We start from the raw sequence: 15,032 nt of genomic DNA, 5'->3' as shown, positions 1-15,032 counted from the left end.
GGGGTCAGGATATATTAAAATTCTTCCTCACATAGCCCCAGCTTGCGGGTGTTATATGAAAGTCCCTCTGCTGGCTAATTCCACTCAACTGCATTTTTTATGTTAACTTAATAGGCTAATATTTTATGAACCTGTAAGATTGAATGTATGGAGTGAAATCAATATTTCTGATAATTACTTGGTGGGGGTGGGAAAGTACAGCAGAGAATCGTTTAACAATTCCAGACTGATATTGATTAAAATTAGTGGCTTGAAGACTTAGAATACCTAATTTACAGGATTTTTTTCATGGATTATTCTAGGACTTAGGTAAAAATTATAGCCCAGCATTTATGATAACAGTTACCAGGTAGTTTTCTGTGCGTGATCTAAGGGCGAGGCAGCAGTTTGGAGGCAGAGTGTCCCCTGCGGCCCCGGGTGGGCGCTGTCAGGCCCTGCGGAGGTGGGAGCCCAGCATCTCTGTCTGGGAGGCTCTCCTCCGGGGCGAGCTCTCTGTTTCCTTTTGTGTTATCAGCGTCTTCCTTTTGCATCTCTATTTCTTTTCACCAAAGAGGATACAGTGGGATATACTTTTTCTAGATTAGAAGGATGAAAGATGTTTGAAAGCACTCCAGTTCCTTGTCTAATTCAGTCTGTCAGGCCAGGCACTGAGATTCCACCGACGTGTTGTCAAATGATGAGTCGTTCATCTCCTGTGTCTGTTTCCCGAGAGGCGTAAGATGTATGTGCGGGCGGTAACAGTTTTGGAAGAAATGCTTTTGGCCCTGTACCTCCCAGCAAGGCCCCGTCGGTCAGAGAAGCAGTGAGGTGGAGCGGGGGCGGCACGTGGCTGGGCGAGTCCGTGTTCACTTGCGTGCTGACCACGGGCAGTCACTGCCTCCCCCGGGGTCTGGGGCCTCGTCTATAAAATGAAGCTGAGTTGGTGGTTTATTTCTCGGGTCCTCTATAATTCTCATACTCGGTGAGTCCAGTGATTGCTGTTGGCAAGAATGTCATAATCAGACTCTATTCAGTCATCAGACGCGTGTGTAGCGCTTTCTGAGTCCAGGGGCTGAGCCCCCCGCCCCGCCAGGGAGAGGAGACAGCCGGGCTGGTAACTCTCCCAGAAAGGGAGAGGAAATGCCAGTTGAGAAGGCCAAGGGGAAGTGAGCCCGTGTCACTCGGCCCCTCTGTGTGCCCTGGGGGCTCCGCTTGTGCTTTGTGTACGTTTAGGTTCACCGTCACCACAGTCCTGTAAGGTGGGCGTTACTGCCCCGTTTTATAGATGAAGGGTGGGGCGTTGTGCAGCTGGAATACTGGGCCAGGACTTAGGCACAAGCCTTCCTGATTGCAGAGCATGCGCCTTTCCTGTTAGATCACGCTGCTCCCTGGTCCAGTGCTGCGAGAATTATTAACAGGAGATGGTTTGTGCCACTTGGGGCAAGAGAAGCACTTTCTAGTGGCAGCGTCATTTGCTCAAGGACTTAAAAATGGGTGGAATCGGCCCGTGTGATCTGGGGAGAATGTCTGCAGCAAGGACACTGCAGGGAGAAGGCGGCGGGGGGGGGGGGGGCGCGCTCATGCGCTCTCTGCCCAGGAGCAGCCCCGCCGAAGGAGAAGTGGGGGACCAGGTTAAAAAGGCCGGCGGCCCAGGCGGAAGTTCAAGAGTTGTTGAAAAGCGTTTTGGAGTCACCCAGGATCTGGGTGGGAGCTTAGATAAGCAGAGTCACATCCGGCTGGCGGTGGGCACGCGTGGGCTGAGGAGCTGCTGCAGGATTGCGGGAAGGAGGCAGACAGCCTTAAATGTAAGGTCAAAATGGGGAGGGGAGGGGGGCCTGCAGAGACGGCTGTGCCTTCTCACCAAGGTCGTGTTATCGAGAGCCAAACCAAGAAGAGGAACTGGCTGGAGAGATGCGGATCTCGGTGCAGCTAGGCCGCGCGGATTCCTTTCGCGGGGGTCCCAGAGGCCAGGCGCGCCGGAGTCGTGCTCCTGGGGGGGGGGGGGGCGGGGGGCGCTGGGAGTCGGGGCGAGCCGTCTGCGTGGTGCACAGAACGCCGGCGCCTCTGGCAGCTCAGGGCTCTGGGTGATGCCGAGTGAGGGACGGCAGAGCAGGGCTCTCCCTGCCTGTGCTGTCGGGTACGGCGTAGTGGCTGGGACCAGGGCTGCGCTCGGGCTTCACGCTCCTACGCGGGGGGGGGTCACCGTCATCTCCGCCTTGCCCACGGGCCGAGCGGAGGCAGCCACTGGACCAGCTAGGAGGTGGCAGCGCTGGGCCCAGGTCCGATGGCCTTAAGATCCCCTGACGCGTTAAACAGAGGAGAGAAAGAAGTGCCTCCGTCAGGGAGCATCAGGCTCCAAGTCAGCTGCCAGGAGGGCGGGTGTGGCTGATGGCTCTGTGCGCTGTTCGCCTCACGGAGAAATGCGGAGAGAAAAGTGGAGAGTGGGGACGGCCGGGGCGTGCGGGCCCACGCCGTCAGCGACACCCGCTCCTCGTGCCCGCAGAGCTCTTACGGCCGCGCTGGGGGCACAGGCGGGCTCGGCACAGCCCTGCCCCTCGTGCGTGTCCTGCCGCAGCCGGGAAGGCCCAGAGTCTGAGTCCGCAGGGACCCAGGGAGGCTCTGTGCGGGCGGGGTGGGCGGGGAACGGGGGAACCGGTTTGCCCTATTTCACATTTACCATAGAGTTGTTGGCGTTATTTTTAAGTGATGAACGTGGTACCTGTAGAATGTCATTTACAGGAGTGACCAGTCCTGTGATGAGCTGTGAGATACCCTTGAAATGAGCTGTACGCTGTGTGTGTTACGTGTACACGTGCAAATGCTCGCACATGCACGTGTATGATTTATCCAGTTTTTACATTTACAAATATTTATGTTGAATTTTAGGGGAACATTGGCTCCAAAGTTGCGATTATCCCATAGTTTCATTATTTCAGTCATAGCTCAGGGAGAAGCTTGTTTGAAGCTCTGACCACTCACCCAGACTTATTTTAAGATACAAGAAGCCCTTTGATACCCTGATCTCTCCAGCAAGGAAAGATTTGAGGCAACATTTTCTTCCCATAAAACACATTAAGAGCTTTAGACTACTCTTCCCACCAACCTTAGTGTGTCTTCTAATCCCAGCATATTCAATAGCCAAGAGATGAGGGGCAGCCGAGGGTTACTTTGCGGTTTCTGGCTCTTTCCTCCCTGCCGCCACGAAGAACATTTGGAGAATGTCCAGGAAGGCAACAAGGACCAGCCAGTGGTTTGAGCTATGACTTGGAACCCAGCATCTAAGAAAGCTGTTGTGACATCTGTGTGACCTCGGTTAGGACCTGATGTTCGCTCGCCTCCGTTTCCGTGTCTGAGATGACGAGCCACACACCGTGCTGATCCCTGTGTCCTCGGGGCCTGGGAGAATTAGTGAGCTGGTGGCCGTGAGATGCTGTGGGAGTCTTGGGCTGAAGGGCCTCTTGTGGGAAAGCTTGCAGTCGAGTGCTGCTCTGTGAGCGTGGTGTTCCCACACAGTCCAGTTTCTTTCAAGTCCTCATTTGATATGTGCCTTTAACATCACCATGTTAGTACCTGTTTCTTTTACACTTTTGAAAACCTAAAAATATCATGCATGTTAATGAAGCTTCACTGAATTGTTAATGAGCACTCAGGGCTGTACATCCAACAGAAAGCTAAACTGGCCACATAAGTACTCACCTGATTGTGTATCTGAAATACAGTGTCATCCTGCGCCTCTAAAAAGTGTAATAATACAAAATTTCAAGCTTCAAGTACAGTTTCATTGTACCAAGCAAGCATTGTGTCAAAAAATGAAATTTTGTTAAAGGAGCTATCCTAGATGATAAAAAAACAAGAAACTTGAGCTCTGAAAAAAAAATCCAAAACTCACATTTAATTTTATAGTTGGAAGCATGTTATAAATGAGCAGATAATCTTTATATGTACAGGTTTAATTAGCAGTGATTTCATAATATACTTCCATATAATGGAAAATGATTTCAAATAAGAGGCTGTCATTTTCAGTAATGATTGTTGGGAGACTTGATTTCCTGGTTGCTGTAAAGAGTGTGTGTGTGTGAGTGTATGTGAGTGTGCGTGCCTGTGAGTGCACGTGTGTGAGAATGAGTGTACGTGTGTGCGTACCTGTGTGTGTGTGCGCGCACGTGAATGTGTGCTTGTCTATCTCCCCACTGGGTAAAGGCTCTTACCTGTCAGCTAATGTGAAAATTTTTCTCTCTAAAACTAATTAGTTCTCCTTTTCTTTCATCCCCCTTTTGTACTTGAGAACGCTCAGCCGGCACAGGGACCTGTCAGGGCCGCTCTCACCTGTGAGTGAGGCAGGGTTGAAGTCAGCCCTAACTCGGGCTCGGACAGCGCTGGGATGCCACCCCTGCTGAGCTGCAGGTGTCTGAGGGCCTTGCGCTTGCAGAGGCCTTGGCGTCTCCTCCGCGCCAGCTCAGCGTAGCGTGAGGCACGAGGGGTGAACGGCACAGACGGCGGGGCCTGCTCTCGGGGGCACCCAGTCTGGGGGCAGACCGTCGACAGGCCACAGATGAGTGTGTCATAGCAGCAGTGGATGCTGCTGAGGACTTCTGCCTGAGAGGGTGACCAGGGACACCAGTCACAGACGTCTTCTCTGGGATGGGGCAGTGAGTGAGGTGTGTAAGGGGCAGGAGGGGAAGGGGTTATTTTAGGGGACAGACTGCAGGGCCCAGGATACGAAAGGTTGGGCAGCGTGAGACAGGAGAAGCAGCGACCCAGGCGAGGCCCAGGAGGCCCCGGCCAGTCTGCCCGCAGGACAGGCATCTGGTTAGCCAGACCTCTCACCCCCTTCTAAGTACTTTCTTTCCTGGAGTCTGAAACGGCTGTTCTGGGAGGAAAGAAATTTGATGTCAGGGGCTCCTGGGAGCCTTGGGAATTAGAAGCTTGGAACTGTAGCTCAGCTGCTGATGGAAAATACGCTGTGGATGTTTTATTCAGCAATGCATATATAACATTGAGCGGAATCCAAACACATAAATCACTTGTACAATAGTCGTTAAAAGCTACCTTCCAGCATTTCTGAACCGGCTGCCAGAACTGCTGCAAAGTCCTCTGTTGCCACCTGCTGGTGGAATGTTTTATTACACTGTTAGTCTCGCCTGTGTATCCTTTGGCACTCAGGTTTTCCTAGGTGCACATTTGCCCCACCAGACTGAAAAGCCTGTGTCTGAGGACTGCGAAAGAGAAGAGTCGCACCTTGAGCAGCCTGTCGGGACAGAGCAAGCAGGACGGACACAGATGGCAAAGCCGGTTTCTTCACTTGGCCTTTAGCAGGTCTGTGTGCATCTCCAGGCCCTCAAACCAGGCCTGAGCTGGCCGCGTCTCCAGGCCGAGGACTCGGTGCTCAGTGCTCAGTTCTCTAGAATAACATGGTCCTGTTATCATAGCTGCCCACTTGTCACTGCCTGCGTCACGGTCACCAAACCATGCATCAAAGAAATAGGAATTAGTGTCACCAGTAAAACCTGCCCAGAAATCTGCATGAGCTCACATGGTTTCCAGGAGAGAAACCTTCCCCCAGGGGAGTCATTTCATCACCTGCATAAGACGTAGTTGAAAATTACTGGGAAACTTTTTGATGTCAAGTCAAAATGGCTGTGGTCCCTGAATGACCAGGTGCGCCAACAAAGCCCCAGGGTGAGGATGCTCTGTGCAGCCCTGGTTTGGAGCATCAGCAGACTCACTTGACCTTCTCAGGTGAGCTGTCAGTGTCCCCTGTGAGCCCACCTGTGGTCCAGAGGCCTCACCAGCTCTGAAACAACACGCGTTTCAAAAACTCTGAAGCTCTGTGAAGTTTCACGGATGGTGGACAGAAAACATCTGGAATGCAGCCGCCAGGTGGCTGGGGTGGCGCAAGGCTGCAGGCCAGCACCGCGGCGTGCAGGGCAGGAGCTGGGCCGCAATTGCAGACGGCCGTGCGCTTTTTAGGCGGCGGAGTTCCAAACTCTGGAAGTAAGAGGTGGAGCTGTCAGAGCTGGCGAATGGCAGAGCCAGGTGTGTCCTCGGACGAGGCCCAGGTAGATTGTCCTGCCTTCCCACTTCTCCACTCCCAGCCCAGCCACTCTGGAAGACTTGGTTTAAAAAGTATTGACTAGAATTACCGTATGCTTTCTGGGTGTATACCCAGCAGGACTGAAAGCAGCCTCTCACACAGATACAGCATCCATAGCATTATTCACAACAGCGAAGTGTCCGTGGACAAACAAAATGCAGTCCATACATACAGTGGAGTGCTGTTCAGCCTTAAAAAGGAAGGAAATTCTGACACATGCCCCAACATGGATGACCTCGACATGATGTCAGTGACATAAGCGGGTCACAGGCGGGTGAGCACTGAATGGTCCCGCTTGTGTGGCGTTCCCAGAGTGGCCAAGTCCACAGGCAGAAAGCAGTGTGGTGGTTGCCTGGGGCTTGGGGGGGGGGGGGAGTGAGGAGCTAGTGTTTAGTGGGGACAGAGTTTCACTTTGGGAAGATGAAAACGTTGAGGTGGGTGGTGGTGATGGTTGCATAGAAGTGTGACTGTATTTAATCCACAGAAGTGGACACTTAAAAGTGGCTCAAATGGCAAATTTTATGTTGTGTATATTTAACCACATTAAAAAAAACAGGGTGAAGAGAGAGCTCAGTGGTAAGAGTGCCTGCGTAGCAGGCACAAGGTTCGGGGTCAGTCCCCAGTGCCTCAGCTTAAAAAATAAGTAGACAAATAAACCTAGTTCTCTCTTCCCCTAAAAGAAAAAAAAAAAACAGCATGGCTTCCTTTCCAATTCTAGAGCTGGGAGCTTTTCTGAATGGATTCAGCAGGAAAACTTAAAAGAAAACCCTTGTCTTTGAAGGAGACAAGGCCCGAGGCATCCAGCGTGAACGCCACGTAGGGAGCTGACTGCGGCGTGGTGAGGAGCGCCCTAGTCCCTCTGTGCCCGTTCACAGCCCCGCGGAGGGCTGCTAGCCCGGGGAGGGGGTGGGCTGAGGTTTCTCAGACAGACAGACATCTGCTTTCATCTTCCCTCTGTGTTCGTTGGCCATGGCTGTGACTTTTTGTTTTTTGACTCCCCCCCACCCCCAGCTTTACTGAGGTTTGATTTGCAAATAAAAATTGTGTATATTGAAGTGCGCAACATGGTGTTTCGATATACATGTGCCCTGTGCGCTGATACGCACGCACGTATGTACATAACGTTGTCTTTATCCATTCACAGTCACGCTGATTGAAATGCCCACCCTCTTACAGTCACCTTCGTGTGTGTGGGGAGAACCCTTAAGGGTCACTCTCAGCAAATTTCAGGTAAACCATATACTGTTAGGAACTGTAGTCACCATTAGATGGAGCACCTTCAGGCTCAGAACTTACTTATCTTTTCAGTCATAGTTTGTGCCGTTTGATCGACATCCACCTCCCTCCTCTACCTGGCAACAACCATTCATTCTGCTCTATTACTATGAGTTTGGGTTTTTTTTTAATTCTACATGTAAGTGAACCATGCAATATTCGTCTTTTATGTCTGGCTTGTTTCACTTAGCGTAATGTCCTCCCGGGTCATCCATGTGTTCACAAGTGGCGGGATTTCCTTCTCTTTGCGGTTGAATGGTGTTCCTGTGTGTGCGTGTGTGCGTGCGCACGCACACACGTGTATACGTAACTTGTCTTTATCCATTCACCTGCGGGCAGACACCGCGGTGGCTCTGTACCTGGGCTCTCACGAGTAATGCCGCACTGAACATGGTACTGGTTCATTTCCTTTGAATATACACCCAGAAGTGGGCTGCTGGGTCATACAGTAGTTCTATTTTTAACTTTTTGGAGCCTCCATACTGATCTTCACAATACCTGCACCGATTTATCTTTTAGCTTTATTCTGGAAAAACAGGAACAGACGTGAAAGTGGCGTCCGTCAGCCCCTACCCCCCCCCGCGTCCGTCAGCCCCTACCTCCCCCCCCCGCGTCCGTCAGCCCCTACCTCCCCCCCCCCGCGTCCGTCAGCCCCTACCCCTCTCCCCGCGTCCTCCGTCAGCCCCTACCTCCCCCCCCCCGCGTCCTCCGTCAGCCCCTCCCTCCCCCCCCCCGCGTCCGTCAGCCCCTCCCTCCCCCCCCCGTGTCCGTCAGCCCCTCCCTCCCCCCCGCGTCCGTCAGCCCCTACCTCCCCCCCCCCGCGTCCGTCAGCCCCTACCTCCCCCCCCCGCGTCCGTCAGCCCCTACCACTCTCCCCGCGTCCGTCAGCCCCTACCTCCCCCCCCCGCGTCCGTCAGCCCCTACCCCTCTCCCCGCGTCCGTCAGCCCCTCCCTCCCCCCCCCGCGTCCGTCAGCCCCTACCCCTCTCCCCGCGTCCGTCAGCCCCTACCCCTCTCCCCGCGTCCGTCAGCCCCTACCTCCCCCCCCCCGCGTCCGTCAGCCCCTACCTCCCCCCCCCCCGCGTCCGTCAGCCCCTCCCTCCCCCCCCCGCGTCCGTCAGCCCCTCCCTCCCCCCCCCCCGCGTCCGTCAGCCCCTACCCCTCTCCCCGCGTCCGTCAGCCCCTACCCCTCTCCCCGCGTCCGTCAGCCCCTACCTCCCCCCCCCGCGTCCGTCAGCCCCTCCCTCCCCCCCCGCGTCCGTCAGCCCCTCCCTCCCCCCCCCCGCGTCCGTCAGCCCCTCCCTCCCCCCCCGCGTCCGTCAGCCCCTACCTCCCCCCCCCCGCGTCCGTCAGCCCCTACCTCCCCCCCCCCCGCGTCCGTCAGCCCCTACCTCCCCCCCCCGCGTCCGTCAGCCCCTACCTCCCCCCCCCCCCCCCCGCGTCCGTCAGCCCCACCCCCGGTCATAACTGCATATTCGTGGCCAGTGGCGTTTCCCTCTGGGCCCACCCAGGCCCTCCTGTACTGTTGGAGCAAGTTTATTGTTTACATAAAACGAGTACATACTTGAAAAGATCGATTCTTTTTTAAAAATATAACTGCAACACCATTATTATAACTAACAAATTAACAGTAATTCCATAATATCAAGTGTACAGGGTTTAAATTTCAAATTATCTCACAAATACAATTTTTTTAACTCTGTGTGTCTGTGTGTTTGGCTTAGGATCCAAATAAGGCTCTGCATGATACGCCTCCTAGGTTTCTTTTAACCTGTGGCTTCACCCTTATCTCCCCCCTCACTCTTGTTTTAACTTGTAATTCATTTGCTGAAGAAGTAAGCTCTTGCGTCTGGATTTTGCTGGTTTCATCCTGATTCTGTCACTTACCTTGTGTGAGAATTGATAGTGGGGTCTTCACCAGCTGGGATCTTACGCTTGGCTGGCTGTTAGACTGCCCTGGGGAGCTTTAAAACCCTGATGTGTGTGGAAACAGTTTCACAGTTTCTAAGTAACTTAAACATAAAATTATCTTATCACCCAGCAAATCCCCTCCAAAAAAATAGAAACAGGTGTTTAAACAAAAACTTGTACACTGCGTCCATAGCAGCACTATTCACAGTAACCAAAGGTACAGAAACCAAGATGTCCTTCCCTGAAGAATACGCAATGGAATTCAGCCTTAAAATAAAAGAATTCCCAATACACACTTTAGCCCGATGAGCCTTGAAAACATGACGCTAAGTGAAGGGAGCCCCCAGCACAGAGGCCACGTACCACACGGCTGCATTTATAGGAAACGACCAGAATGGGGACGTGCAGAGAGACGTGAAGTGGGTGAGAGGTGGCCAGGGGCCGGGGAGGATGGTGAGTGAGCGCGGGTTTCCTCTCGGGGGCTGAGGAGCCCTGGAGCCAGCCCGTGGTGATGTCACAGTACTACAGCGCTATGTCCTTAATGCCGCTGGATCGCGGACACTTTAAAGTGGTCTAAGTGGGAAGTTCACGTGCTGGGTTTTACCACAAACTGTGACAAGTAAGCACACGACCAAGTAGACCACAGCCTCTCAGGGGAGGCAGGACCCGCGCGTCCGTGTCCCGGCGATGCCAGCAGCACCAGGACTCGGGGTGCTGGACGGAGCCGGGGTCTCGGGGCTCCCTTCTGGGCGGTGCTGCTGGTGGCACTTACCTGGGGCCGGCCGGCCTCTGCTCTGGGGAAGAGCCGTGTTTCTCAGCTCCCGTCTGACAGATGCTGCCAGCAATCAGCTGCCTCGAGTCACACCAGGGGTTCTCTCTCATCTCTGAAGACAACATTCTAGAAAGCTGGAGAAGGTCGTCTTGCACTGACCTGATTGTGGCTTTAACGTGAGACGAAAGGGCCTCCGTTGCTAACTGCCATCCAGGTGCGTGGAGCAGCAGCACAGCCTGTGAGGTGGCAGCCGGGGGACGGGTGGCCCGTCAGGCCCTCCCACGTGTGCACGCGCGTGCGCACGGCCCTGCCAGAGCCCGGCTCTGTCCCGGCCACTCCTCCAGAAAACCTGGGGCCGGGGCCACCTCGCGCTCCGGACTGACCCTCGGGGTGGGAAGGGACCTTCCTTGGCCTGGTGGCTCGTGCTGCCCTCAGTCCTGCGGAGGCTCGGCAGGCCTGCTTGCCTCCTGTTTTCAGGAAGGAAAATGCCGTTTCCTTAGCAGGATCCCCTCCCCCGGGCTCGGATCGCAGCGTCCTTGGCAGAGGCACAAGTGGCTGAAATGTGAGTGGGGAGTTCAGTCCCCTCCGCTCAGCTGGCTTCCTCTTCTGGCAAAATCTGAATAGACTCATAGCCGCGGCACCTCACAAAGCAGAGTTCTCCACGAGACCCAGGGCGGGCAGCAGACCCAGGGCGGGCGCCCGCCGTTCTCTCTGCTCAGCACTGACCACTTAATGTCCCAAACTCCCGTGTCTGAAGGTGCCTGTGGCCAAGTTGTGGATTCAACTCTGGAGTCACCGCTCCACCTTCCTCAGTTCTTGCAGCCCAGCCTAAGTGGCCAGAGGACTCATCCATTTGAATAATGTAGGGTTTCCACTTAAAATATTAACTAGGAAGAGGAGAAACACTTGTTCAGAGGAAGTGTGTTGTAGTAAAAAGATGGCAGGCTTTGGTCTCCCCCAGGTTCCCTCCCCAACGACCTTTGTCGGTCCGACTGCAGCCCAGGAGCTGCTGTGTCCTGCAGTCTGAGCCCTGACCCGAAGCGCTTGCTGAGCTCTGATCAACTAGCAGAGCGTGCTTGTGGCTATGTGTATATGGTTCTTGGAAACGTGATGAATCTTGGAGTCAGGAGACCTGGAATGGGTTACGCCAGCCCATAATCCGTGTGCCAGTTGTCAAAATGTAGACAGGGCACGGAGCTTCTCAGATTCTGTTTGTTCATGTGTAAGATGTATGTATTATGTATTTGACAGGATATTTGGAAAAATTAAGTGAGAAACTAGGTAGTGAAGCTGCCAGCCTGGTCCCCGCCCCGTGAGCAGGTGAAGCGCTTGGCCCTCAGCCTGCGTCCCAGAGCGGCGGGGCTTAAGGGGTGTAAGGTGGGGACGGAGCTATGAGATCCAGGCAGGTGACGATTGCCCCCTCAACTATGACTTGTGTCCTGCTTTTTCTTTTCTTCTCAAATTATATTTTCCAGGTCATTAAATATTCTTCTACAGCATTTTTAATGATTGCATGTTTAGGATACGCTCCATGGGAAAGTTTGCCAGCGAAGTGTGTGTGGTACGAGGATTCTGGGTTAGAAACACCGAGCAGTAATGCACATGACTGTTTGTAAGCAGTGGCTTCTAGCTTTTCACGTCTAAGCGTCACCGAATTAGGACGCAGAGATAAAGTTGATTTAGGGTGGTGAGATTATGGTGGTTGTTTTTTTTTTAATTTATTTTAATGCTGGGTTTAAAAACCACCCTGTATTCACAGAATTAGCTGAGACTGAAAGGATTAGAATTTAGAGATTTGCTTCAAGTCAGAGCAGTAAGCATTAACCCTGTGCTGTTGGATAAATTAACTTTACCTCCTAGACCCTGATGTCTCTAACTGTCAGACAGACACAATGACTGTGGTACCTGCCCTGTTTTCCTTGTCAGAATCGGGTGCTCCAATAAAATGCACAAAACCCTGTAACCTGTAAATGCTAGGCAGACTTTAGTTATCATTATCACACACGGAAGTATGAAGTTGTCCTAGTCTTAGTGAAATGACCGTAGTCCGATCTCACGGAAGCAGTGTAGTGAAGACGGCCCATCTGCTGGACTGCGGGTGCCTGTAACAGAGCAGAATGGTCATGGGCTCTTTGTGAAATCAGCCGTGGCAGAAAGCGGGGGCAGGAAGACTCACTTCCTTCACTTTCCCCTTCACAGTTAAGATGCGCGCATTTAAAGACGGTCCCTGTGCTTCAGAGAAAGCCGTAATTTGCACGTGGCGCCTGCCAGAGTGGCCATTTCCTTGAGGGGGTGGCAGGAGGCTGCCGCTGCTGCACGAGCTCCTCCGGGCTTCCTCCTCCCTGGGGAGCCAGGAGGGCCTCAGAGGTAGAAGAACGGTGGTCCCGTACGGACGTCCCCAGGTTACCTGCCAGGCACGTGTCACCCACTGCTGCTGCCCGTCCTGCTGCGGGGCAAGAGGAAGCAGGCCCAGGGGCGGAGGGCCACGTGTCCTGGCCACTGCCGAGCTGGCAGGGCGTCTGCCACTTGTGACTCCGAGGCCTGGTTCCGTCCCCTGTCTTGGAGCCAGTTGGCACTTGGCTTCCCGATGCCAATGCCCACAGCAGGTTAAGGACCAGTTACTCCACCCGCCAGGGCAGCGTCCACCTCGTGGCGGGTCTCAAAGGTCTGTGCTGTCCATTATGTGGTGGAGACCAGTAGCGGACAGAGGAGCCAGCTGTCCTCTGGCTTCAGGCCTTTGCTTTCTGGGTGTCGATTGGAGGGTGTGTTCAGTAACTGGGCTCCAGGGACAGCGCTGAGGCTGCGTACGGTGAACCGTCACGTCCTACAAGAGCGCAGGGTCTGGGCAGAGGGCTCCCTGACCCTGTGAGCACTGAGGAGCACCACAGCCGCCACACTGAGCTGGCCCCCGGGAGAGCCAGCCCCGCTGATTGTCTCCTCAGACCGGAAGTGCGGGCCACTCTGTCCAGCTGTCCTCCCATGTCCTCTGCAGAATCCTGGAAAGAAATAAGAAAACGTGAGCCTGTCCCTGCAAACTGCCGCCCTCGTCAGCATAGCCCACACTCACTCCCCGAAGTCCCTACCCCAGAGCGATATTCAAGTGTTTAACCACCAATGTGGCGTGGGCACGACCGATCAGAGCAAAAGCTGGCTGAGCTGGAGCAGGACCACAGCCCACCAACGCAGATGAGGACCCCTGGGTGGGCCCAGGCCTCCTGGAGGAGGAGGCAGCGTGGCAAAGGGGAAGGGGGGAGGGTGGGAGCACCGGTGGTTTACCAAGTGTGGAAGGAGTGCCACGCTGGACAAGTGTGGCACCTACCGGCTGATCGTCAGCCTTACCCTGTCCCCTGGCCAGACATTCCTGAGAATCCCCAAGAGTCCTTACACAGATCCTCAGGTGTCTCCTAGGCCCTTCCAGCTTGGGAGCCTGTGGGGGGGTCAGGATTAGGAGATGTGGCGGGGACTCACGTTGAGCAGGGGCATGACCTTACTGCCTGGCACTGCTCAGTCCGTTGCCCCAACTCCCTCCCACCTGTGCAGCCAGCTCTTCAGACGCCCTCCAGGAGCTCCTGGGCTTCTCAGGGTAGGGTAGAGCTCCATTTTTTTTCTTTTAAGTCTAGTCAGTTTACAATGTGGTATTAGTTTCTGGTGTACAGCACCGTGATTCAGTTACACATTTATATGTGTACATTCGTTTTCATATTCTTTTTCATTACAGGTTGTTATAAGGTATTGAATATAGTTCCCTGTGCTGTACAGCAGGACTTAGATATTTATCTGTTTTGTATATAGTGGTGTGTACCTGCTAATCCCAAACTCCTCATTTATCCCTCGCGCCCTTTCCCCCCGGCAACCATAAGTTTGTTTTCTATGTCTGTGAGTCTGTTTCTGTTTTATAAATACGTTTGTTTGTGTCCTTTTTTTAGATTCCACATATAAGTGATATCATGTGGAATTTTTCTTTCTCTGGCTTACTTCACTTAGAATGACGATCTCCAGGTCCATCCACGTTGCTGCAAGTGGCATTATTTCATTCTTTTTTATGTCCAAGTAGTATTCCTTTGTATAAATATACCGCATCTTCTTCGTCCAGTCACCTGTCAGTGACATTTAGGGTGCTTCCACGTCTTGGCTGTTGTAAGTAGCGCTGCTGTGAACATCGGGGGGCATGTGTCTTTCCGATTTGGAGCCTCCCCTGGGTGCACAGCAGAGCTCCCCAGCGCCTGGGCGCGCCTCCCCCTCCGAGGCCCCGCCAGGCGCTCTGGTTTGTGGTGGTGGTTTTCTCTCGGTGTCCGCCTTGGTGCTCTTTCCAATGTGCCTTCAGCGTGGGGAGGCAGAAGGGGGCCCGGGGATCAGACGTGCTGGTGTCCGTTGACCCTGCCATTGTTTAAGGTTGCTGGTCATCTCCAGAGGGCTCCCACGCCCTGGGAAGGTGACGTGCTGCCAGCCGTCTGTCCTCAGGTCGCATCGGGGTGGGAGCAAAGGCACCCCAGGCGGCCGTGCGAAAGTGAGAAGTGGCCCTGCGTGGCCTGGCGTGGGAAGGCGCTGGGCTTGCAAAAGCAGCTTGTGGGGGAGTGTGTGCGCTGGCTTCCCGTGTGTGTGTTTCTGTCGTCTGCCCCGACGTCGTGCACGCGGCCGCCCCCAGGTGCGGCGCCAGCGGAAGCTGCCGGGCGGGGGGCGGCTGGGGAGAGTGTTCTGGAGTGCCCGGGTCCCGGGGCCGTGGACGGGGGTGGGGGGCGGGTGGAGCGGGAAGCTGCTTGCTTCCCCTGGGGGCACTTGCTCCTTCTAGACTTCACACCAGAAAGTGTCAGACTCAGCCTGGGAGGTTTTTAAAGAGACCGGTAAATCACATTTCACAGGCCTGAGTTTTACAAAATTACAAGTGCGTCTCCTGGTTCACACTCTGGAAACGCTTCAGTGTTGGGTGTCACCTCTTTGGTGCTGGGACCCCAACTCAGGGTCTGCTGGGTCCGCTGCTCTGGAGATTGTGGATCTGTTACAG

The 15,032-nt window shown here is 54.2% G+C and overlaps 1 protein-coding gene and 1 long non-coding RNA gene across 6 annotated transcripts in view; one reads left to right on the top strand and one right to left on the bottom strand.

Annotated features, from left to right (window-relative positions):
• LYRM4 (LYR motif containing 4) overlaps nt 1-15,032 on the top strand; it is a 159,349-nt gene that overhangs the window by 83,447 nt on the left and 60,870 nt on the right. The window lies entirely within an intron of this gene.
• On the bottom strand, nt 4,927-10,592 carry LOC123612361 (uncharacterized). 3 transcript variants are annotated; one of them, XR_006719568.2, is made up of 3 exons: nt 10,031-10,592; nt 9,235-9,321; nt 4,927-7,874 (listed from the first exon to the last, which is right to left on the bottom strand). It is a non-coding gene; the product is annotated as an uncharacterized LOC123612361 (long non-coding RNA). The 3 variants fall into 3 exon arrangements; XR_006719567.2 differs by having other exon boundaries at nt 9,235-10,592; XR_006719569.2 differs by lacking the exon at nt 9,235-9,321.

Source organism: Camelus bactrianus, chromosome 20 (genome assembly GCF_048773025.1).
Source record: "Camelus bactrianus isolate YW-2024 breed Bactrian camel chromosome 20, ASM4877302v1, whole genome shotgun sequence".
Classification (NCBI taxonomy): Eukaryota; Metazoa; Chordata; class Mammalia; order Artiodactyla; family Camelidae; genus Camelus; species Camelus bactrianus.
The sequence above is the reverse complement of the archived record's forward strand: the minus strand, read 5'-3'. Positions and strand labels throughout refer to the sequence as shown.